Raw genomic sequence first — 26,094 nt, forward strand, 5'->3', positions numbered from 1 at the left:
GTGGCTAGCATAAACAACTGTTATTATAAAGGGTTTTTTTTTTTTTTGTAGTTTTTAGTTACTTTAAAAATCTTTTCATTTACATATTGGGATTACTGCTATACTTCCATAAAGAAAAATTATCAGCCCAGAATTTTCCTTATTAACCAAGATTTGGTGAGATGCAAATATGAAATAGCTTTCTTTCTTGTCTCCATTTTTTTTTCTTTTTGCCATCAAATATGTGCTGTTAAGTCTTTTCCATCATCTTGAACAGATCTCATTGCTTTGTGGATACTTTGGGGCATGAAATTCCAGTCCAGTTTAATTGAATCAAGTTAAAATTTCAGCCTAATATCCAGTAGAGAACTCTTCTCCGCCAGGCTTGGCTTGGGACTCACAAGACCTGTGCAGGTTAGGGGACTGCACTGGTGGGAGGCGTGGCTTGCTTCTTGTCTCCTTCTATACTTCCTTCCCTCTGTTGGGGCTCCTCCTTCCTCCAGGTTCAGGAGGAAGAAGGGGGGAAGGGCCACATGTCTCCTATACAAAAGTGCTGTGCTTCTCTTTCAAATGTGGGGTTCTTAGTACCTATTGTCCTCAGTTCTGGGCTTTAGTTAAAATTTTGAGATGAGAGAACGAGTATTTCAGTATCTCACTACAGGCTGATAGCAGCATGTCTCCAAGTCACAGTGTAAGATGTATTGTGTCTGGGCTGCTTTAACGTAGCTAGTCCCCTCCTGGCATGTAGGATCCAGGCAGCCTCAGTCAGAAAAGATGCCTTTGTCCATCTCCTTCCTCCAGATTCTTACAGAGGACTCTTATTCTTTGGGACAATATAGCTCTTATTCATCTTCTATAAATGTAAACCTTATCAGAATCATAACAACACATTTTCATGATATCTGTAATTTCAGAATCTTAAAAATAAAGCTAATGCTTTGTATCTGATTGAACCATAAGATGGCCATTCTTGTAGGTTACAAATGACTGAATATTGTCAATTTTGTGTAATTCAGTCAATTATGTTAGTGGACTTCATCCCTAATTTGAATGCAATCATAAAGCTTTAGCATTAAGCAGTAGTGACTGTGACAGTGACTGAGACATTGTGTTATTTACAAGAGAGGCAGACTCAGATTTTATCTCTGTTTACTGTGAGTCAGTCTTATCTGAAGAACACTGGGGGATATAAAGGGAGTTAATCTCTTAGGTGTGCCTCGTATGTTCTGCAGTTACAGAATGTTTACAGATGCATGATCTCATTTGCTCAAATCTGTTCTCTAATTAGGCTAAATACTAAAACATTCAAATGATAAATACCTTGAAATGATAGTAGCATTTCATACTATGGGTTCAAGGATATTATTGTATAGTTTTGGGGCTTTATGACTTCTGAGGCAGGTCATCATAGTGGAGTTGAGAGTTTAGTGTTGGCTTGAAGATGAAAATCTTTTGTGGGTAACAGTAAAAGGAATTAGTTAATAATAATTTAAAATGCTCAGACCTATTTGTCAATATCTACAAATAAGGTGGTCTCCCTCCTTATTCTAGTAATGCCAACCTGGGGAAATACATTGGTGTGGATTTTTCAAGAAAAATTAAGCTCTTTCATAAAGTGAATTAAAACTTTGTGTCCATGTGAATTTGGAGCATGTGTCATAGAGTAGCAGCTCTTTTAGGTTGAACACTCTAATATATTCATTGTAATTGTTTTAGCTGTTCGCTTTCTTGCAGAGAGGAAAGCATGAAAACCCTGATGTTGTGTCCTTTATTCTCCTCATCCTGAAAGAAGCCATGATGTCATGTTGATCAGTTTGCTATGAATCCCTTCTATTTGCCCTTGGTAATGACTTTTTCTGACCCTCCTTATTGAGTCTCTCAGAGGAGCTGTCTCAGGTTTCTTGCAACTCTGCCTCAGCCTTGGCTCTGCTCTAGTCTTTCAACAGAATGACCCCTAAAAGTCCTGGGAAATGCTAGGGGAAAGAGGTCAAGGGATGTTGGGTGGGGTCCGAGCCAGAGATTTATAACAACTTAAAAGAAACAAAAGCATTACATTTAATTATATACCTCCTGGTATACATCTGTCTTTTGGATGTGACATGACATAATTAATGTGTAAATACCAACTTGAGTGCTTGGCACAGAGCAAGCAGTTAATAACTGTTGTTGTTTTTATGTCTGTCTTTAACTAATAACCTTTGACCTGCAAAGATGGTTTAAAAAAATATTAGGTAACTCAGTTTCAGCCATTATGATGTTGTAATGAATTATGCTGACCTAATGTCCTTGCTTTATGTGGTAGCTCAGATAGTATAGCCAAAGTATAAATGTGAGATGACTCTAAATCAAAGATAATAATTCAAAGGACAAGACTGTTGTCACACCACTAGGATGGAAGTGACTTTTCCAGCTATACCTTAACTTGGATTAATTTTCATAAATAAGCCACATCACATGATCTCAATATTAGTGGCAAGGATACATCTTGATGGAGCTCCCTACCAACTTGCTAATGTTTGCAGCTTCTGAAAGCTATTGTCTCAGTTTCACTGCTGCTAAGGTTGCTACTGTTTCCCTGGACTTATAGATAATGTTCTGCTGAAATCCAAGAAATAACTTTTGATAGGTTTCCAACTTGGCTTAATACAATGCATGCCCTATTGTGCAGACTGTGGCCATTTTCAAAGGGTTATCGTGACACTGACCGAGCAACAAAGACTGACTTCTGTGGCAAAAAATGAGCTAATATTTGTTTAGTGCTTTGCAGGCTGCAGATGACTTCTCATAGATCCTTACATCAACCCCATGAAGTAGACCCAGCAAGTATTTTTATCTGTCTTTTATCCATAGAGTTGAAGACTACTGTTTGAGGATGTTATTGTTTTCCCTTCGGGTGAAATGTGCACATTCAGCTTTTGAGTGAATTGATATGGTGGCTAGTTCCAAATTAAATGGCTAAACTTTGCCTTTTTAAACATCCACCTCCTTAGGCAACTACTGTGTATAGTTGAGATGGCTGTCATGGTATGAATGTTTTATGCATTGATGCTTTGCGCTTTGAACCAGTTTCTTCCAACAAGCTATCCTATTGCCCCCTTGGAATGACAAAACTTCTTCACAAATTTTACATTAAACACAGAACTTTTTACTGACATCAACTATGATATTACTGTAATCTCAAGGCAGGCATGGTGATTTCTGGTCAACAATTCTGGAGAAAGGTCTTGTCAAAATTATAGTAGAATCACTTACTTAGTATTGTTTTTTTTTTTTTTTTTTTCTTTTAATTCTTTTAAGTCCCTGACAAGAAGAGTGAGTACCTGGTAAATATTTGCTGAAACAAATGAGGGAATGAATTGTGGAAGGCATCATTATATACTAATTTATATTCCACATTTGAAATTGACCATCCTATATCCTGTGCATAGACCAAACTGGACCGTTGACCAAGTTCTGGATGTTACCTAAACCTTCTTGCTCCCCTGCCTTTGGTCAGTCCATTTCCTCCACCTTGATTGCCCTTTCCATCTCTATCAAAAATCTACTTATCCACTGGCCTGCATCAAATGCCATTTTCTTCCTGAAGCCTTCTTGGCTTCTCTGTCACCACAGATGGAAATAACTGTATCTCAGCTGCTTCTCCTCGCACATTGCTTATGTCTCTTTAGGTCCAGAGCATATTTTCTTGTATAACAGTAAAACATACACACACACACACACAGAGAACATCTTTCTTTTTAGAATTTAAGTTATCTGAGAACAGACTGTTACATTTATCTTTGTAACTCAGACATACATATACACACATACATGTATATATTTTAGCATAATGTCATGTATACTAGTTTCTCAGTCTTCTTTTGTTGAATGAATAAAGTTTACAGGGAATTAACTTTTCTTCCTATATTGTGAAACCTATAAATCCCCCATCTTTTGTGAAACTTTTCAACAAAAATGCTGACAAATAGAAAATGCATTCAGATTTGATTTTCAATGAAATTTTGAAGCCACTGATGGAAACATTAATGAGTAGTACAATGGACAAGGCTCTCTGGGAGAACTAAATTTGTAGACATTGAGCAGATAAACCTAGTTTGATTAGTTGGGGATGAACAGAATCACAAAGAACTATGAATATTTAGTCTAAAAACCTAAGGAGATAGCATTTTTCTTCTGACAAGAGCGAAATGTTTATTAAAAATTTTTTTCTAGTTTAGAATTCAGCATGTGGCTCTTACATAGTCTCAAAAGTATTGAACTCCCAAAGTCAAAGCAGCAACAACAAAAACAACCTTAGAATATTATTTCTAGTTCAGGTGATAGAGGGAACTAAATATAATCAACAGAGGCTTGGTCTGGGGTGGGGGTGGAACTGGAGCCTCAAAGAAGCTGGAGCAAAGGTGTGGAATGCTGCAGTTATTTCTCTTGTACTGTTATTCCAGGCAGTTTCCAATTTGGGCTGATTATTTATAGATGAAGCTGCAGTGTGACAGGCAATTCCCTGAGTGGATCCTCAGGCAGTGAGGTTGGGATGCAATAGGCATGACACTGCAGATTTCCTAGAGCAGCGGGAAGGAGCTGCAGGGCAGCCATGAACAATACTCCCCCCAATCCTTCTCCTTGTTTTTTTCCTTTTAATACTATTTTCCCGGAGGGTTTGCAAAACATTTACTCATTTAAAAAGGTGTTATGGTAAATTCCCCAGCTGAAGATTCATTCCCGGCAGAGACAAGTGTTATAGCCCGAAGAAATCTGGGTTACTGATTTGGAAACCAAATAGTTCAGGATGAGTGAATGGATAAGAGTAAAGAGGCTGCACCTAAAGGGAATCCCTTCTGTCTGCAGCTATCCTGCTGGAGGATATTAGGATGCAAGCAGGGGCAGCCCATGGGTTTGGGTTGCCAGGTAACCCGGGTATCCACAGATTTCCATTTTACTTTATTTCTGATTCGGGAAAGCCGCTGTTTTTTATGCAAAAAGATTAAAGAACACCGCCCCCCCCCGCCCCCACTCCACACACACAAACACACACTCAATCGCATTCACCTGTTGGTGGCTACCGCGTTTCAAAAGACACATTTGTTTTTAAAATCTAAGCTGTTACAAAAGCATCGGGAAACAGAAGGAAGAAAATCAGAGTTCGGTAACGTGAAGGGTGGCAGAATCCCTGCTTGGCATTCAGGCAGCTAGGGGAAAACCCCAAGCTTTACCAGGGCGTGGGGGGTGGGGGTAGTGGCGGGGGGGGGTGCGGTGTTGGGGGGGATCTTCTCAGTCCTAGCCTGCGTGGATTAATACTGCAGCTTCAATTCAGGCTCTTCTGTTCCTTTGCTGTGAATTTCCCTGTCCCTTGAAAACACCCAAGTCTTACTAGGGAGATTCTTCCTGATTGCTTGATTTTATTTAATTTTTGAAATTTATTCTGAACACATCCTTTTCTAAAAGAAAAATCAGCTTTTTTACTGGTTAATTTAGAAATATAGTAAAACAAACAGGATATTGTCTTCGCTTCTCTCTAACAGAAAAGGGATGTGTAGATTTAAAGCTTAAAATCTTAGGTTAAGCGTTTTTCTTCCTATTTGATGGAAAAGAAGCCAAACTGAGTGGTTTTTGAAATTCTGTGGAGCAAAGGCTAAGCCTGCAGCTCAAGTTGTGGTTAGAAATGAGCTCTTCAGATAGTACTTATGTCTTTGGGTTGTGACTGGATGTGCATGTGTGTGGTGTATACAGTTGGGGTTCCATTGTACACAAGTGCCCTCTGTGAGGACACCTTACAGGAAGCTCTTCCTTACTATGGCAATCAGCATGAGGCCAAGCTATTAAAGGTGATGCTAATATTTCTCCTATAAGGCTGACAACAGTCCAGGAAACATGACAGAGAGAAGTTTCTACAGCTCTGGTTGTTGAGTATGAGTGGGGCTGGAAAGACAGATCTTCCATCTGCTGTCTTTTAACACAGCCTGTCTGGGAAGTTTGTCCTTTAAAATTTCAGTCATTTTTTTCCCAAGCTCTGATGGGATGAAGGCCAAAACAAAATGAGCCTCGGTCTGACTAGCTGCCTTTAGTCCTTGGGATAATTACCCTTGACAGATCAATGAGATCATTTTCTGTCACAGAAAACCAGATATTTAGAAGATTCAGCTGAACTGAGCAGAGCACAACAGCTTAGCGTTTAGTGAAATTCTTCAAGGTGCTAATAACCATCTGTTAAGGTAATTTTGGTTGGATTAGCAAAGCCTGCTAACAGACAAGGAGTGTCACCAATGGCTGGGTGTTTTGAGATGTCTTTAGCCATTGGTCCTTTAATGTTAGGGATGCTTCTTCGGTTAGTTATAAATTACTCAAGGGGAACTGCAATTTCATGGCTCTAATATGGGACAAATTACAGTATATTACAAAATGTTATTTCTTCCTCAACATTTCTCTAGAGATGAAATCTGGCTAAGAACAACATGAAGGGTAATGTAGACAGGGAAAAGATGTCACAAGAAAGCAAAACGTCTTGAAACGGTATTCAGGTGGGGGTGGCCACATCACATAGTCCTCTAGGTAAAGGGGATGATAAGCAGTAATTATGGCTACTTCTGTGTGTGTGTATGTATTTATGTATGTGTGTGTGTGTATATATATATATAGAGAGAGAGAAAACATAATATATATAAATATGTTACCAGGAAGAGGGGAACAAAACTTACCTTGGTTCTTCGTCACCCGAAAAAAAAAAAGGATTTTTAACAAGGGACAGAAAGCATGATATAAACAGAAGATTTTATTAATGAGGTAAAAAGGTTGTAAAATACAGTACACCCCTGAGAATTGGGGGTGGGCCAACCCAAGAGAGAATAAAATGGCACCGCTTTGTTTTTTCCTGTTCTTACATTCTGGTTTAGGGGGCTTTTTCGTGGCTGATTGATTGATTGGTTGGTTCACGGCTCAGGTTCTTTGAGTGCTCAGGCTGATTGACAACTCACGTTCCTTGTGCTGAGGCATGCTCACCCCTTTTATGAATGTTTTTACCCATGATGCACACAGAGAAACCTATGGAAGGGGGCTCATACTGCAGTGTTAATTACACTATACTGAGCCTTGGGTCAAGTTAAGCTGGTCCTTCTCTCTACTGTGCAGCTGGAATGTTCTATTCTAGCCAGCTTCTTTGCTGGCCCTCATTTAGAGAAAGTAAAAAAATTTTGGAGCTCCTTGTCCTGAGCGCAGGTATACTATTATTTTTCTGGGTTGCTCCTATCCCCTTCCATTCCCCCTGCTGGGTGCTCATTTTTATCTAACTGCCTAACATAGATACTTATGGGCACAAATATGAAGATCTAAGCACGTATATACACCCTCACCTCATTTTTAGCATGCATGGACACCACTACATTCTCCTCAATTCCTTTTCAGATTTTGGATTCCATTGAAATCAGGGAACTGGAGTAACTGGCATGTCTGCCTGTGGAGTAGCCAAGTTGGTTAGGATACACAGTTTTTTTTAAGCGAAGTATGGTTTATTTACAGTGTTTGAGGTGTACAGCAAAGTGATCTAGTTATAGATACCTATATTTATATGTATATTCTGTTTCAGATTCTTTTCCATTATAGGTTATTTCAAAATACTGATTATATTTCCCTGTGCTATACAGTAGGTCCTTATTGTTTATTTTATATATAATGATGTGTCTGTTAATCCCACATTCCATGTTTATCCTCCCTGCCCTTACCCCTTTTGTAACCATAACTTTGTTTTCTATGCCTGTGAGTCTGTTTCTGTTTTGTAAATAAGTTCATTTGTATCACTTTTTTTTTGAGATTCCACATATAAGTGATATCATATGGTATTCCTTTTTCTCTGTCTAATTTACTTCACTTAGTAGGATAATCTCTAGGTCCATCCATGTTGCTGCAGATGGGGTTATTCAATTCTTTTTTATGGCTGAGAAATATTAGGATATACTTTTAAGCGCATGGGCCGTCCTCAGTAGAGGTGCGGTTTATTGGCTGGTGAGAGAGGAGGAGAGGTGGGGAGAAGAGCATCGCGAGATCTGAGGTCGAGGACGGGTTCGTCTCACAGGAAGCAGACAGGCTGGCCCGCAAGTTGTGGAAATGCCGGGGTCAGAGCGAGCAGATTCAGAGACTAAAGAGTGACTTCCGAGCAGACCGACTCCACTTGCCCACTGTGGCTTCAGGGACCCCCTGAGGAACGGCTTTTTAGGTTAATGAAGAGGTCCTCCCCTCTTTCTCCAGCACCTCACCGTCACCTTGATGGCCACACTCCGCTTTCTCTCCTGCCGGCCGCTCGCGTTCTGTGCTGAGGGCAAAAGAAAGGGTGAATAACTTTCGTTCCAAGGTGAGTACATTGGCGGTTCAATTCAAAGCGCCCCCCTTCACTTCCCCCTTTAGGGGCTCAAATCAGCAGAGAAATGGCTTTGTTTAGAGTTTATTCTTAATTCCTCAGAAGCTGAGTGTACAGCTTCACAGTACGTGAATGTGGTGTGCTGGCTGTCAAAGCCAGTTAGGGTGCGACTCCCAGGGATGCTCCCAAGGTTGTGTCTGTTCTGCCAGTGATAGGATTTATATTTTGGAATGTTTTTGTCTTATTTATATGTATTACACTGTTTATGCAGCTAAGTTGCAAAAATGGTATTTGCTCTGTAGTGATTTACAATTTCTTGCCCCGTTTTAAAGCAGCCTCTGGTTTTGATGTCATGTGATTCTTAAAATCATGTGGACAAGAAGGAAAAAAGATATTTACAGCAATTTTATTTGGTTTGCGCTCCTGTCTGGTTTCCTTAGCAAGCTCTTGGTTCACCCTGTGCATGGGATAGAGATAGATGCTGAAGAAAAATGCCAATGGGCTGCAAGTTGTCCTTGTTCCCCAGTGACTTGGATGAATGTCAGAGAGCTCTTTCCTGTTGGAAAAAAAAAATCGCTCAATCCAAAAGCTTTCAGGAGCATTTTTAACCACGCTCCATCCTTTCTGGGAAATCATGTACCACAGGTGCCTAGAAGCAGAGAGGAAACAGTAGGGCTAATGAAACACCCATCTCCTCTCTTCATGTGCGTACAATGTGCTTTTGGGGAATTGATTCCACATGTGTGCTCTTTCACAGATGCCAATGGGTCGCACCCCTCAGGGAAGATCAGGAGACTGAGGAAGAGTTTGAGAAATATTTCCTAGGGAGCCTAATACATCTCAGAAATCACAGAATTGTTGTGTCAGAAATTATCTTTTAAAAAATCCTTCATAAAGTAGAAAAGAAGCGTATTTTGAGCTTCCCTGTTTAGAGGTCATTTGAAACTGCAGAAACAAACATTTATGGTCTAAATATGTCAATTGGAGTAAAAAATGTTCCCATTTCTTATAAATCCGGCATAATTATAGGAAATGAGAGCACATACTTTAGGGTCTTCGGCCCCTAAATGAGGCTTTGCAGGTTATTAAAAGTAGAAAGAAATATGGTAAGTCTCTTTCTAGTTACTCAGTGCACAGAATTATATTTGCAAGGACAGCTGGTCAGTGGTTGACTTACTAATCAGCTTTTCCCATGGATCCTTAATATTTCTTCCTCCACTTCTCTTCCTTCAAAAGCAATGAAGTTAGATGTTGGAGGAGTACATATGAGGAAGGTCTTTATTATTATTATATTTTAAGCTTAGAAAAGGTAGGTATTAATTTTTAATAAAAATCATATTGTGTTTAACCAAAAAAATTTTGCGGTCTTATGACTGTGCCATCTGAAGTCTCAAGACTTCAAAGTCTTGACTTGAGTACACACAGTAATTAGGAGATATTACTAGGTTAAGTAGAAGCTGTGTCTCTTAATGATTCAAAATTGTTCAGGGGGTACAATTGCTAGAGAAGAGGGAGTTCGAGGAGAGGATTTGTCTCTAAAAGCTGCTCTCCCGTGAAGGTCATGCTATTGTTACAGTGAGATGTGCTTGTGTTCTTGTTAGGAATGTTCTTTATGCCTGCTTTGTATCAGCCTTGTTAAGTGAACAGTGATGTATTTATTAAAATAATTTCTGCTCATTGGCTAAATTAAAGCTAAATACTAAACCAGTTTTGACCCTGACATTATTGGTTACTTAGTCTCCTTGAGGTTCAGTCCTGTCCAGTACTCATTCTAGTTATTGGGCTGATGTCTCTGGGTGCCCTGTGCTGGATCCTCTTTGTCTGCCTGCTCTTGCTGTATAGCTGGACCTTCACACTTTGCACCACTTACGTCCTGATGGCTAGAAACCACATTCCCAGCCCAGACCTTTCTCCTGAGCTTCTGATCCACAAATATGACTGAGGCCTCACCAGCCTCTCAGACTCAGTATTCCCAAAGTGAATTCGTATTCTCCCATCTTCAAATCTGCTCTCATTTCAGTGGAAATAGGGGTACCACTTTTGGCTTTTCCCTCTCCCTCATCTGACAAACTCAGTCAGTCATCTAATCCTGTAGATTCTGGCTCCATTACTCTTTCAGACCTATCGCCCCCTCTTCAGTTTTGCCACTTCTACCGTTGACTCCTTGATCTGCTTCTGACCCAGGCTACTTAGTTTGGTTCAATATTCCTGGCCAACCTGTAAGGGGAGCATGAACATTCCTCTTGACTCATCGTTGGTTTCTTCCAAGCAGTGAAAGCAACTAGTAAACTAAGCTGGGCCTTGTGGATATGGTTTGCTATCTGTGGGTTGTGTTGGAATCCTCTGGAGAACTGACAAAGCCACAATGTCCCAGAACTTCTCTAACACATTGACATTTCGCATCTGGGACCTTCCTCTGGGCAGTCCAACAGAATTCCCTGCCAGTATATGAAGTTCTGCTCCCAACTTCTTGTGTTTTCATATTTAATAATAATCCTTATTTAGCATCTACCCAACTGTTCCTTGGGTATAACCTCTAAACACCCAAAAGTCCAGATGGCTTCCTTTCAAATGCTTTGCTCTGGGACTAAAACTTGGTAAAAAGTAGATGCTCCCTTTTCATTATATTTCTCTAATGTTGGTTGCAACTGACCCATCTTTTTTTTTTCCTGTCTTCTTTCTCTTCCTCTTCTTCCCCCTCTTCCCTTACCGTTCCTCTTCCCTCTCCTTTCTTCTCCTCCTCCTTCTTTTTCTTTTTCTCCTTTCCCTTCCCATACTCCTCCTCACTTTGTTTTGTTTTTGGTTATTACTCATTTCTGAGGTACTTTTAGTTTTGCTTTTTATTTTAACGCTCATCCTTCTCTCACTTATTGTCCTCTGTTAAATACTGCATACTCCGTAATTTTCTGTTGAATTTGCCTCCATTTTTATCTTCCGTTAAGGCTACCTCATAACCTGAGATTCTCTTCTTTCAGTGATGTTAATAATTGGTCTTCCTAACTTGAGTTTTGCACACCCCAACTTCTTTGTTTGTTTTGTTTGTTTGTTTGTTTGTTTTAAGGAAAAGTAATCTTTCCAAAATGCGGAGCTGATTAGGAGGCTCTTTGTCTAGTATAGAAGCCCCTTTGTCCCTGGGCCCTCCAGTCTGTCTCTCCCACTCTCTTTCTTGCATTGACCGTCGCTGAAACTTAACGTTTCAGCTCTAAAGAATTATCTGTGGATCCTTTAATAGCTGGTTTGATCCTTCTGGAGTCCCTGATGCTCATGATTTCCTACTCTCTGTAAGGCTCTTTGCCATCCTCCACTGCATCCAGTTGCCTTAAATACACCTACTCAGTTTTCAAAAGTCATCTCAAGTGTGAACTCAAAAATCTTTTGTTTTAAAGACTTTCCTGCTTTTGCTTTTCCCACTCTCCCTTATAAGTCCCCACTATGCCCTGTATATTCTTCTCAAGAAGATTAGGTAACACCATTGAGCCTAGTAGACTCTAACCCTACATGGTCCCTGCTATTTTCCAGGCTCCATTCTGAGCACTTTACACAAACACTTGCTTAGTCTGTCTCCCTTTATGGGCAGGAAATGTCTTAATAATATTTTTAAATTATTAGCTTTCAATTATACAAATAAGACATGTAATCAGAGGAGAAATACTGATTCCTACCACGAATTCTAACTACTTGTCATACACTCTGTTTACCATCTGCTTTTGTTTCTCAGACCCATTTCTCTAAAGCTCCCTGTCTCTCACGTTTTCAGGGGCTACTTTTCTGTCATTATTTGTTTTCTTTCTTGCATCTTCTGCTGCAGTGGTGAAGAGCTCATATTGCCAGTTTTCAAATCGTGGCTTTGCAACTAATTAAGAATGTGTCTTTGGGCAAATTAATTGACTACTCCATGCCTCAGTAACTTTATCTCTGAAATAGCGATACTTTGATAATTAAATGAGCAATACAAGAAAGTATGTGGACCAGTCCCTGGCACAGTGTAAATGCTGAATAAATATAATCAGATTTATTAAAAACCATTTGCAACATCATATAAAATGCCTTATTATCATGTATAACAAATACCCCTTGTGCTGTTGTCTCCATCCGGCTACTGCCCTATTTTCATCTCTGCTTCCCAACAAAATTACTCGAAAGAGTTGCCTGTGCTTGCTGTCTTGCTCTCATTTTTCTTCTTAACTCATTAGAATGGGGCTTTTAGCGAAACCACTCTACTGAAGCAGCTCCTATCACGCTTACCATGGTTACTAGTGATTTATACCATGTCAGAGTCAATTGTCAGTTCTCTCTCATTGTCCTAATTGACCTCTCAACAGCAATTGACATGGTTGATGACTCCCTCCTTGAAAAGGTTTCTTCTTTAGGCTTCAGGGGCTCGGTACACCTGATTTTCCCCCACCTTTTGGGCCCTCCCTCAGTTTTGTTGCTGGCTCCTGTCCTCTTCTCTACCAGATCCCTGAAAATGAGTCCTCCCAGGCTCAGTCTTAGGTCCTGTTCTTTTCTTCATCTATATTCTCTTCCTATCTGATCTGACTTGGTCCCACAGCTTCAGATAACACCTGTATGTTGATGAATCCTCAAATTTATATTTCCAACCCAAATCTCTTCCCTGGGCTCCTCACTCAGATATTGAACTGGTTACTACTAGGCGTTACTACTATGAGGGATGCCTTAATAGGTAACTAAGATGCAACATGCCCAAAATAGAACTATTAACTCCTCTTCTCCAAAGTTGTCCCTTCTGACCCCACCCCAGGTGAATGGCACACCATCCATGCTAGCTTTAGCCTAGGATTCATCCTGGATTGCTTTCTTACTTTTATTCCCTATTAGTGGAAGTGCCCATACTCTCTTTGCGTTATTTCTACAGTCCCTGAGTCTAGTTTTCATTCCTCCTTTAGTCTTCCTGATGAATCATTCTAAAGCATAAATCATATCATGCGATCCTTGCTGAAAACACCCTAAAACTTCCATTAAGCTTAGAATCAAAGCCAGTCTCCTTGACATGGCCTAGAAGGCCTCACATGATCTTGCTCTTTCCTGGATCTGGTACCTCATCTTCTACTTTCTTCCTTGATCTCTTCACCGTAGCCATTGGCTGTCTTTGACCTTGAGCATGCTGAGCCCATTCCAGTATCTGTGCCTTTGCGCTAGTCTTTCCTTCTATGGTGATACTCTTTCCCCAGATCTTTTCATGGGTCCTGCCTTCTTGTCATGCAAGTTATCAGTTAAAGTATAGAAATAGAGATCAACGAAACTGCCTATATTTATTTACAATTCTTAATTAAAAATAGCTCTTTTGCTAATCTGTATTTTTAAAAATAACTTGTTATAAAGTAGAGATTTAACTTAATTTTTCCCCACAGTTTAGCCAATTATTCCAACACTATTTATTTAATAGGCAAGTATTTTCTCCACTGATTTGAAATGCCAATAGTGGACACCTAGACTGCTTTTACTGGCATTTCTTTTGAAAGAATTGGTAAGTGTACTTAACCCAGATCTGGACTTCACAGAATAGCCAGCAAGTCCTATGGTTTGTGGCCAAGGTTTATATTTAGCTGAAAATTCCTGTCTCCAAGAAATTTTAATTTTATGCTGGCATGTACTGTCCAAAGGAATTTATTTGTGAACAACTATGACTATCTTGTGAACATTGTGAGAAATGTCCAAGTTAAATAACTGCTAACTACCTCCTTATCTGTAAAATATTTTTCTAGCCCCTTTAGCTCTAGAACTTACGATTCTAAGCTTGGGCTTTTAAAATCTTTTCCCATGTATTTTGAATGAACTCTGCCCACATATACTGATAATTCTATGTGTACATACTGCATTCTTTGTTTTAGAGATTAGAGTATAGAAATTCAACCATTTCTAGGTATTTCTTTTTCTGGAAAAGCATTTGTCACCATTAAAGACTTAGTGTTTGAGGCTCTGAACTTTCCCTTATACCCATCTTTGTTCCCTTTTTAGATCAGCTGCTACATTTCTTTTTTAATATATGACCAGACAAAATGTTGATAATAGTGGGTACCCTGGGAGTATGCTAGAGTTGTGCAAGCTTTACTCTTTTGCTCCTTTTAATGCTGAAAATTTCTGATCTTTGGAAGAAAATTGAAATGTGAGAATGTTAATGTTTGCTCAAGGTCTTTTTTTTTTTTTTCCAAATAGCTGTGCTAAATTTGTACCTTATTTGGACAATTTCCTTATTGAAAGGCTCAGAATGCTCTACTATGTGACTCCTCTTTTGCCCTCTAAGAAAAACGTCTTAACATTTTAAATGGAAATAGCAAGGCTATTATGTGGGAAGTGTGGTTGTAGAGCAGAATATCATTTTGATAACAGAAAGCAAGAAAACTCCTGAACAGAGCCTGGCTTCCCTATTCTCAGTGCTAAATAAATGATGCATTTTTCAAAGCCTGTATCTTTGGATTCAAACCTAGGTTTTGGTAAAGAAGGAAGACATTTCAACTCTATTATTGGCCTTCAGATTGTCTCTGTTTCTCACCAATTCTGAAATTGCAGTCAATTAGGTACTTTTTCTTGTGACAGATTGGAAACCAGAAGGGAGCTTTATGAATTCAAACAGGGAAATTTGAGCTAAAAATGTCTTTAAAGCACTCCTTTGCACATTTTCTCTTTAGAATTTGCAGGGTACATTAATGTTTTATATAAGTAATTATAAGTTTTGTGGGGTTTTTTGCCATGAGGTGTGTTTTATTTTCATTAGTCATCCAAATAATTTTCTGTAATATCCAAAGGAAAACTGGAGAATTTGGCAGTCCAAGTGGAGGATCCCTCAGAGACCTGCAGGCCAGTGGCATCGTCATGGAGTGCCCGGGTTCACAGTGCAGCTTGTCACTCATGTCCATCTTGCAGGTGGCTCTTGGTTCACATCACGACTAGGGTCTTCAGATGATGGGGGTGGAGAATTCTCCAGGTTCTTAGGAAATTTCACTTCGCTTACTTCTCCTGCCCGATGGTCTCTGGTCTCTGGTTGGCAGGGTGTTCTTCTCCTGTGTCTCGGTCTTCTTCAGCTTGGCCTTGTTGAAGCTGGCCATTTCCCCATGCCTGGCTTTTCTGACATTTTCTGTTCCGAGCTGAGGTCCCGATGCTCCTGCTCGCTTTACTGCAGCAAGAGACCTATGCAGTCTTTTAGGCTTAGCTTTATGTAAAGTTAATGAAAGGCATGCTTTATTTTGAATTCCTAACTTTTAAAAATTTTAAGTATTTTAACCACTTGTATTCTGTTACAAAATTGGTAGACATTGGAATGGGACTTCTTAAACCTGGATTCCCACATTTTCTCCTTGACTATCAGTCATGTGTTTTTAGACTTGATTCTATGTTGATGATCTATGATAGTACCATCTACATTTCTCATTCTAAGTCCGTGGGGTGGAAATAATATATTTCTTGTTATGGCTGGGCATAGTTTTTTGATCTCTGATAGGCAGAAGTCCCATTTCAGTATCTTCATTTTGAAAAAGATATCAAATCCAGTAAGTATCAATCTGGGAAAATAGTGCTTATATTTGAAACATTTAGTGGATGTGGGATATGGTGGACACCTTTGGTGCCCTACTCAGATCCCCTTTATCTATGAATTTAAATCTCTGGTTCAGAATCAGCTTCTAGAAAACCTGATCTATGTTGTTTGGTACCAGAATAGGGGCCCTAGGAAGCAGACTTTAAGGGATTCTGAAGTTGAATCAGTTCCTAGGTGACTAGTAGAGTCCCCATCACTGGTGGTAGGTGAGGTACTGATAGTCCCTGGGAGGTAGCAGCAGTTTAATTGTTAAGCCTTTTACTTGTGGTGAACTGGGATGAGATATAGGTAAAAGGAGATGCACTGGATTATGTAATATCTCTGGCATTTGAGAAGTTTAGGAGCAATCATACTGTAAGGACTGAATTGGGTGCCTGTTGCTGAATGCCCTTCATGCTCATGGCAATCAGTCACCAACTCAAATGAAAGTGTGAGAGTCAGAGGGCTTCCTTGGCAGCATTTTAAGGCATGGCAGCATTAGAGACCAGGCATGAGACTTAATTGTAAGAGTTATAGAACTTTAGAGAAGGTTGAGTTCTCAACCTAGGCAAATCTTCTATGACAAAGTCAGTTCCCTATTAGGGAGGGAGTAGGAGAGTAGGACTCTGAGATTTGGGATGGAGATAACTGGGTAGATATACTTGAGTGCCTGGAATTCCCAGTTTCCTTTGAACTCTTGGAGCTGCGTTAGTTTCCTTTGTTGGAAGACAGTGTCCTTCTGCTTGCTTGGAAACTTTGAATATGATAAGAGTACCTATAGGATAATGCTGGCCCTCTCAGAATCTGCCCCTGTCTCTCTTCCTATCCACCAGAACAGTAACTAAGGTCAAGTGTCAGCATGACCCATTGACGGTCATGGAGGAGAAGTGTTATTTGCAAAAGAAGCTGCAGAACTGGTCAAGAACCAGGAGAGTGTGCTGAGGTGCTGGATTAAGAAAGATGGAATTTAAAGCTAAATAAAGGAGATTTTTTAAAACTAGGAGATGTTCTCTTTTGAGGCAGGATTTAACACCCTGGCAAAGATCCTGGGGTTAGTTCTATTACTCTGCTCAGGTGTATCTTGAAAGCTTCAAAAAAAAAATGATAACCCCCACTAAGTTGGATAGAAATGCCAGAATTACTGTGACCAACCATGGAGAAGTTGCAATGAAGCCCCTCCCCTGGCTCACACCTGTGACTTCATGGAAGGTCCCCTACAATCAGCTGGTAAAGGTGGGAAAACCTGAGCTTGGTTTCTGGATGACTAGGCCTGATATATTGGTGAAAGTGAAAATGTACTAATGTTGCACTTCATCCTCATTCAGGGGTGGTTTGGAAAGATTGATATGAGAAAATACTACCCATGGGCAGAGTGTAGGACAGTGCACTTGGTCATCTGCTGTGTGGAAGGAGAAGTGGCATAAGGTAAGGTCATACATGGATTCATGAGCTATGGCCAGTGGCTTAGTTGATTGGTCAGGGTATAAGCAAGATTGAATGGTAGGAGAGAAGGAATTTTTGTAGAGGCATGTGGATGGACATATGGGAGTAAACATGAAGTGTGAATATCTTTGTATTACATACTAACTGACAACAGAAGGCATCTACAGGGAAGAATCAGTACCAACCAAGTGGGTAGAATGACTCAACCAGTTGATATAAGCCAACCTCTATTCTCAGCTACTCTGGTGCTCGTACACTGAATGAATATATGCTCATATGAATGAAGTAATTATGGTGGGAGATACGAAGGCTGTGATGGACCCGTTAGCATGAGGTCTCTCCATTTGGACTTACCTAGCTGCTGCTGAGTAGTTGACCTATCCACAAGAGTCTGATGCTGAACTCCCGATTCGCCAGTATTCCTCTAGGTGAGCACTCAGGCACTTGATGGCAAATTGACTAAATCGAACCCCTTCTACCTTGGGAAGAGCAACAGCTCATCTTGACTGGGATAGATATTCTGATTATTTGTATTTTCCATCTTCAAGCCTTCAGTCAGAACCACTACCAAGGGTTTACCAAATGTTTGACTCAACAACAAGGGATCCTGCATAACATCATGTAAAACCAAGGGATATACTATATAGAGACAAAGGTGTGCAGGAAGCATGTGGTCATGAAATCCACTGATCATACTTCATTGCACATCATTCAGAAGCTGCTGGACTGAAGTGTCACTTGCATCTTCCAGGAAACAGAGGCTGACATAGAGCAGGACTGCAAGAGGGTATTGGAAGTGGGTATAATGCCTTTAAAATAATTAAAGTGGCAAGAAGCAGAATTGGGCAGGGAAAGCTTTCAGACCATGATGCCATTTGACATTTATGGGGAAAAAAAAAAGAGAGGAAGGAGGAATGGGGAGAGTAAGCCAGACCACAATGTATATCTGCCAAAATCAATGGGGCCCAGAGCAATGGTTACCCTCTGAAGTCCCACACTGGGCAGAGATGCTTAGTCATTGGCTGGGGGCAGCTGACAAGAGTGTGGCCTTGACTCAAAAGCTGAGGCAAGAGCTTGAAGGTGCTAACAGCTGGAGGCTGTCACCTAAATGTATTTTAAACAGCAAGTTTTTTCTTGAAGGGTGGTTTGAGTGACACAGTTCCATGGCTTCCATAGTCTATACTTTGTGCCCTCTGGATCCAGTTGTGCAGGGAGCAGCTCCTTCAGGGTTCCAGTGGCCTCTGTTCATGAGGGAAACTTAGAAGAGGGAAGTTAGGGATGGTCTTCATCCCTCATTGCTGCAGTTGATCTTGGGGCTGCAAATGGTACTCATGGTTGACCTCGTACGCTAGCCATTCTAAATTTCCTTGGTTTCAGTTATCATTTCTGCTGGTTTTGGTGCCTTACCTGGAAGTGTGACCCAAACTCTCATTCCTGAGGGGTCTGAGGCCCCAGTAATTCTACCCTTCTCAGATTGGGGCTGTGACACTTGTCTGCTTACAGTCAAAATTGGAGAAAGGAGTGGCAAGAGATGTCCAAGTGGATCACTTGAATTCCACACCTGTTCCTCCTTGTCCCCACCTCCACCTGCTAGTCAGGTCACACCTCTGGTGTGATGGTGACCATTCTTTTTGTCTGTCCTGATCCCTGGTCACAGGAGTTTGAAGTACCCAGGTTGCAGTCTTAGCTTGTAGTTCAATGAGCCCTTTGTTTTGTTCCCTCACAAGAGTGTTCCTCCCCTCCCCCCTAATTTTTGGGCAAGGACTGTGAGCCTGCAGAGCTCAGAGCTGTGGGAACAGGAAGCACAAAATGCCCCAGTGAGACTTTGGGAATGAAGGCAAGTAGGGCTATTTCTGTTTCTATGCTTTGGTCCTGGATCCATGTATTCTTTTTAGCGGAAAATAGAGGTCTCTGATTCAGTGTGTCTGCATCCTAAAGGATGATGCCAATTCTCGCAGAGTATTGCCTCTGAGCTGGCAGTCCTGTCCAGGGGATACTTACACAGTGGAGGGCAGGGGTGAATCTCATGGTTGAATACCATAGATTTAAAGAAAAGATTGCATTCTGAGAATATGGCTTCCAGTTTCTCTTCTCAGAATGGACTGATCCTCAGGACATCTATAGCCAGAGAGGAGATGGAAAGTTTTGTTTGGATAATCAATGTCTGTATATTGATATTTAGAAGTACCTTGATAAATGTCCACTTCTCTGTTGGTGGAGAGATCTCTTTTAAAATCAGATTATCTGATATGTCTGAACATTTAAAAAATAATACTGGTAGGCATTTGACAGATATGATGGGCATATGGAGAAGAGTCAAACATAGTACATAGAAAACCAAGAAAATAGGTTTTTAAAAATACCACTTGCCAACTTTTAAATTTATTTGTTGTATTTATTGTCTCCTACTGGGCTGTCAGAGCCAAGGAGCCCGAGAACTTTGTTGGTTCACAACTCTTTCAGATGCTTAGAGTGGACCTAAGATGCTTCAGGAAGTTGAAGAAACAACAGTTTAATAGTTGAACAAAAAAACCAAACCATGTTTAGGTCTGGGAAAATTTATGTAATAAATGAAATCAAACCATATTATAATGTGATTTAATAGTCATATACTACAATGTTATAAATTATAATATATGATTTTATATTTGTATTCTAATAATACAGCGTGTAACATAAATTTTAATATAACTAATTTTAATTACAGAATGATTTATGAAATTTGTATAATAAATGAAATAATGAAATAATACTACAGTACTTAACTCTATAGTAAGATTTTTTACATTATTCCAATAATATGATGCCTACTCTAGAGTGAAATCTCAGTTATCATGTTACTGTGTTTGGAGTTTTGTGGAAAGGTGGTAGGAATTTGAGAGAGCTAAATCATCTGCCATATTTGGAAGTCAAGATACAGTATCTAAAATTTTTAAGTGATTAAATGGTAGAGTGAATATATTATTTAGAAATTGAAAGCAAAAGCCAGAAGAAACACTTCAAGGAGTTGAAAGTGTTCCACCCAGGGAAGTTGAATGGACATTTGGGAGAAGTGAGAGAAGTGAGTGTGACTTTTATTATGAGCCTTTAGCATATTTGATTCTTCAACTCTGTGTTACTTGGATAAAAATACCAATTAATTAAATCAGCCTTCTGAACAGCTCATTTGAGGAAGGTACTGTGTAGGTGTTGTGATCATCTCAGGCTTAATCCTAGATGTATTAGTGACAGTGGACATTGGAATGGTCTGTGCCCCTATATCCTTCACAGAACGAATCTTCTGGGTGTCTGAGTGCATAAGGCAGGGGTGAGTACTGAGGTGGGGGGTTTTGAAAGGTCAGCAGAAGGCTGAACATTTGACAGTGGCCTGGGAGCTGAGAAGGGTGTTTCCAGTAACCATAAAAATGCTGAGATATGTTCATAGAATGTATATCCACAATTCTTTCTGTGGCACAGAGTCTAGTTTTCAACTTCTTAACACCCTCTGATGTCTTAGAGTGTGGTAAGCATCATAGATATTTGTTGAATGGAGTTGAATTATTTAATAAATGCTGAGGAGTAAAATCTACCTGGAGCTTCTTTTGTCTTTCCAATATCACTTTGACCTCTTTAAAAATTAATTTAGTTACAGTAATAATAAAATATATAGTATATAGTAATATATAAAATATAGTAATAATATAGTAATAATAAAATATATTTCATTAATCTAATACAATCTAATCATATAACAGTAATGGAAAATGAAGGCAGTCTTTTCAACAGGGCACAGTAGATATGTAGCTTAATATATTTATTTTTTAAAGCATTTCTTTATGGGTTACTTATTTGCAGGCAATATGATAATACAGCTTTGAAATTACAGGCATACCGTGTTTTATTGCACCTCATTTTTTTTATTGCACTTCACAGATAATTGTGTTTTTTTACAAATTGAAGTCTTGTGGCAACCCTGCATCAAACAAACCTATTGGTGCCATTTTTCCAACAGCATTTGCTCACTTCGTGTCTCTGTCACAATTTGGTAATTCTCAAGGTATTTCAAACTTTTTCATTATTATTATATTCATTATGATAATCTGTGATCAGTGATCTTTGATGTTACTATTGTAATTGTTTGGGACACCCTGAACTATGTCCATATAAGATGGTGGACTTAATCCATAAATGTTGTGTATGTTTTGACTGCTCCGCTTACCAGCCATTCCCCATCTCTCTCCCTCTCCTTGGGGCTCCATATTCCCTGAGACATAATAATATTGAAATTATGCCAATTAATAACCCTACATTGGCCTTTAAGTGTTCAAGTGGAATGAATATTCACACGTCTCTCACTTTAAATCAAAAGCTAGAAATGATTAAGTTTAGTGGGGAAAGCATGCTGAAAGCCAGGACCGTATGAAAGCTGGGCCTCTGGTACCAAACAGTTGGCCAAGTTGTGACTGCAAAGAAAAAGTTCTGAAGGAAATGAAAATTGCTACTGCGGTGAGCACACAAATGATGAAAAAGCAAAACAGCCTTTGCTGATGTGGAGAAAGTTTCAGTGGTCTGGATAGGTCAAACCAGCCACAACATTCCCTCAAGCCAAAGCCTAGCATAGAGCAAAGCCCTAACTCTCTTCAGTTCTGTGAAGGCTGACAGAGGTGAGGAGGCTGCAGAAGAAAAGTTTGAAGCTAGCAGAGGTGGTTTCATGAGGTTTAGGGAAAGAAGCTGTCTTCATAACTCAAAAGTACAAGGTGAAGCGGCAGGTGCTGATGTAGAAGCTGTGGAAAGTTATCCAGAAGATCTAGATAAGATAATGGGGTGGCTACACTAAATAGATTTTCCTTAGAAAACAGCCTTCTCTTGAAAGAAGATGCCATCTATCACTTTTATAGCTAGAGAGGAGAGGTCAATGTCTAGTTTCAGTGCTGCAAAGAACAGGCTGACTCTCCTCTTAGGGGGCTAATGCAGAAGGTGACTTGAAGTTGAAGCCAGTGCTCATCGACCATTTTGAAAGTCCTAGAGCCCTTAAGAATTTTGCTAAAGTTTGTCTTCCTGTGCTTTATACATTGAACAACAAAGCCAGGTAACAGTGCATCTATTTACAACATTGTTTACTGATAATTTTAAGCCCACTGTTGAGACCTACTGCTCAGAAAAAAAAGATTCCTTTCAAAATAATGCTGCTCATTGACAGTGCACCTGGTCTCCCAAGAGCTCCGATGGAGGTGTCCAGTGAGATTAATGTTATTTTCATGCCTGCTAACACAACATTCATTCATTCTTCAGCCCACATATTAAGGAGTAATTTAGAATTTCAAGTTTCATTTTTTTAGAAGTACATTTCATAAGGCGGTAATTGCTATAGTGAGTCCTCTGATGGATCTGGGCAAAAGTAAGTCAAAAACATTTTGGAAAGAATTTGCCAATTTAGATGCTGTTACAGTCATTTGTGATGCATAGGTAGAGGTCAAAATACCAACATTAACAGAACTTTGGAAGAATTGATTCCAACTCTCATGGATGTCTTTGAGGGGTTCAAGATTTCAGTGGAGGAAATAACTGCAGATGTGGTGGAAACAGCAAGAGAACTAGACTTAGAAGTGGAGCCTGAAAATGTGACTGGATTGCTGCCATCTCAGGCCAAAACTTTAAAGGATGAAGAGTTGCTTCTCATGATGAGCAAAGAAACAGTTTTCTTGAGAAAGAATCTGCTCCTGGTGAAGATGCTGGGAAGATTGTTAAAATGACAACAAAGACTTTAGAATACTACATGGACTTAGTTTATAAAGCAGAGGCAGAGTTTGGGAGGATTGAGTCCAATTTTAAAAGCAGTTCTCCCGTGGGCAAAATGCTATCAAACAGTATTGCGTGCTGCACACAAGTCGTTTGTGAAAGGAAGAGTCCATCAACGTGGCAGACTTCATTGTTGTCTTATTCTGAGAAGTTGTCACAGTCACCCCAACTTTCTGCAGCCACAACCTTGATCAGTTAGCAGCCATCAACATCGAGGCAGGACCCTCCACCAGCAAAAAGATGTTGACTCACTGAAGGCTCAGATTATGGTTGGCAATTTTTTTAGCAAGGAAGTATTTTTAAAATAAAGGTATGTACATTTTGTTGTTTTTAGACAAAATGCTATTGCATACTTAATAGACTACACTATAGGATAAACATAACTTCTATATGTACTGGGAAACCAAAAAATTTATGTGGCTCCATTTTTTGGGATATTCACTTTATTCCGATGGTCTGGAACTGAAACTGAATTACCTCCGATACATGTCTATACATTTTCCTCAACAAGTTCAAAACACTTTCTACACATAATTCTCACAACAGAGTGAGAGGTATTATGTCCCAGGATTTCTTATGCACATTTTATTTATGGGAATTATAAAGGCAGAGTATGGCATTCACCTAAGTAGGGGGTACTGTGGTCAGATGCTGGTGGAGTTTAGAGCTGAAGGTTGGCTTTCATTCTCCACATCCTTGCTCTACCCACTGAAGAACTTTGCAAGGCCTCTACCCATGTCTTCTATTAGTTCCTGAGCAAGTGATCTGTAATATTACTGCTTTCTAGAATTCTCTCCTGATTTTCAGCTGCCCATTTGTTTTTTATTCTCTCTAATCTTTTTCCCTTTGCATTGTTTTCTTGGCCTATTTACCTTTTTTACACTTTCTTCTTTTTATTCTCTAGTCTAAAGGATGTATTTTATTCAGATTTTTGATCAACTAAGAATTTCCATTTGGATTAGTTCCAGAGTCATGAAATTGTTAAGTGAATTGTCAATAGTTATAGTGCTCTGACGTTATTATTCAGAGAAAGGATAAAGAATAGTAGCTGGGTAGATGACTCCAGAGTGAGAAATGGGGGTACTGAGTTGTGAAAAAAAAAATGTGGCATTTGGGACACTCTGAGGACAGAAGAGGAATGATGAAGCTAGGTGCTTTGGGGGAAAAATACATCAGAAACCTAGCAGGAAACCCATATGAGAAAGACTCAGCTTCCTTTGGATCCAAGGGCAGAGAGAAACAATTCTTGCAGTAAAGCATGAACCTCCTCAAGGAATGACAGATCAGGAATGACAGATCTGCCCAGTCCTAATTTATAACTGAGAGTTCCCTGAGTTGCAACAAAGTAGATTGTATAATTTAAACTGCTTGATTTAAATAACTGATCTTGCTTGCTTTACTGCTAGAGAATACAGGTAAAAGTGGAAAGGGATAGTGCCATGGATTATGGGGAAGCCGTTCTTGGATGGATAGTTTCTCTACCTTCTGTGCTGTAGCAGTCGAAAAACACTGAAGTTGCAAATTCCTTGGAGAGTTAAAGATGAATCATGCAGGGAAGTAGCCTGAACTTCCTGAGATGTATGCTGTCTCAAGAAACTATTAATTCTGAACTATAATTGGCAGAAGATGATTTTGAATAGCGCCGAATTTGATTATCCTTTCTTGGCTACTGCAGATAACAGTTTTCAAGTTGACTGGTGTGAACAGGAGCCAAGAAGGAGGGTAGGATGCATGTGGAACTTGACACCCACCGTGACTGCTGTTTGGTGGAGATCCTTCTGTTTGAGGATTCTGCTGCATCAGCTGTTCAATATATACTTTTACAAAAGAGGTGTAACATGACAATAGTCTAATAAATCTTATTTCTCAAGGGATTGATGTTCCTGAATAGAGTAAGAATTTTTCCAAAATAATACCTGAATATGATCCCTTTAGAAGATTTACAAATGTGACATTAACAGAGAATGTAGAATTTCTTCTAACACCCAGAGTTAAGATTAGCTTCCGTTTTACAACTGACTCTGTTTATATGAATATATTAATTTGTGTTTATGTATGGAAACAAAAATCTGTGCTACTGAGAAATGCCAGGGCACATGTTCTATTTTTTTTAAAACGGATTAGCTGGAAAGGTCCTGGGGAGAGACACCAGGATGAGGGTCAAGGCAGAGATCAAAAAATATACAAACACCTGCATGTGTACTGTCAGTGCTCTGCTCAAATCTCCTCAGAGTCAGTTCCATTCCCTGTGTACTGTTTCCTTTGCGCTTTCTCTCTGGAAGGGCTGTCCTCAGGCTACTGAATATAGCTTTACCTTGGTGCAAAGAGAGCAGGGAGTGCCTGGGAATTTAGTTGCCCCAGAGCCAGCTCTTAACCAGTGACAAACAGGTGTGAGGTAATACTGAATCTCCCTTGCCCTTGATGGGACAGTGGCCTGCGCTAGCTCTGGAGTTGCCCTGTGGGATTGAGTGGAAACTACATTCTCTGAGACTTGGCTTGAAATCTAACCCAGGCATGGCTCCCTTCCCTGTCCTGTCTGCTTTCTCTGCTTCCCTATTGTTTGTTTCAGGATACTTCCTAATAAATCAGTTTCACATGAATCTGCATCTCAAGGTCTGCCTATGGGGAACCCAACCGTAGGTATTTGCCCTATGCAGTTAGAATTGGGATGATGTAGAGTGGTGAATTGTTGTATTGTAATTCTTAATGTTTTCATTCTATTTCTACTCATTCCATTCCTGACTTTCCTTTTACCACCATCCCTGCTTCCTTTTCCTACAAAAATTGCCCAGTGTCCTTCTGTAGGGTTTTAGGATAGGTATGCATTGTTAAAGATTCATATTGTATTTAAGGAAACATCCAGTTTTACCAATTAGTAGGTTACTTGCTAATACATGAGAGACGAGTTATTTTTACACTTGGGAAGGGAATTCCTCTTTAGCATTCAGATGCATGTATCTGCTTTGTAAACAAATTACTTTCTATAACATAATTTATTTCGGTGTGTTGGAAGCAG

General features: G+C 39.7%; 1 long non-coding RNA gene across 1 annotated transcript; it reads left to right on the forward strand.

Annotated features, from left to right (window-relative positions):
- Window positions 1–1,390: 1,390 nt before the first annotated feature.
- Window positions 1,391–15,415, forward strand: LOC116662668. The gene is made up of 3 exons (XR_004318647.1): window positions 1,391–1,401; window positions 1,630–1,634; window positions 15,236–15,415. It is a non-coding gene; the product is annotated as an uncharacterized LOC116662668 (long non-coding RNA).
- Window positions 15,416–26,094: the final 10,679 nt, after the last annotated feature.

Source organism: Camelus ferus, chromosome 3 (genome assembly GCF_009834535.1).
Source record: "Camelus ferus isolate YT-003-E chromosome 3, BCGSAC_Cfer_1.0, whole genome shotgun sequence".
Lineage (NCBI taxonomy): Eukaryota > Metazoa > Chordata > Mammalia > Artiodactyla > Camelidae > Camelus > Camelus ferus.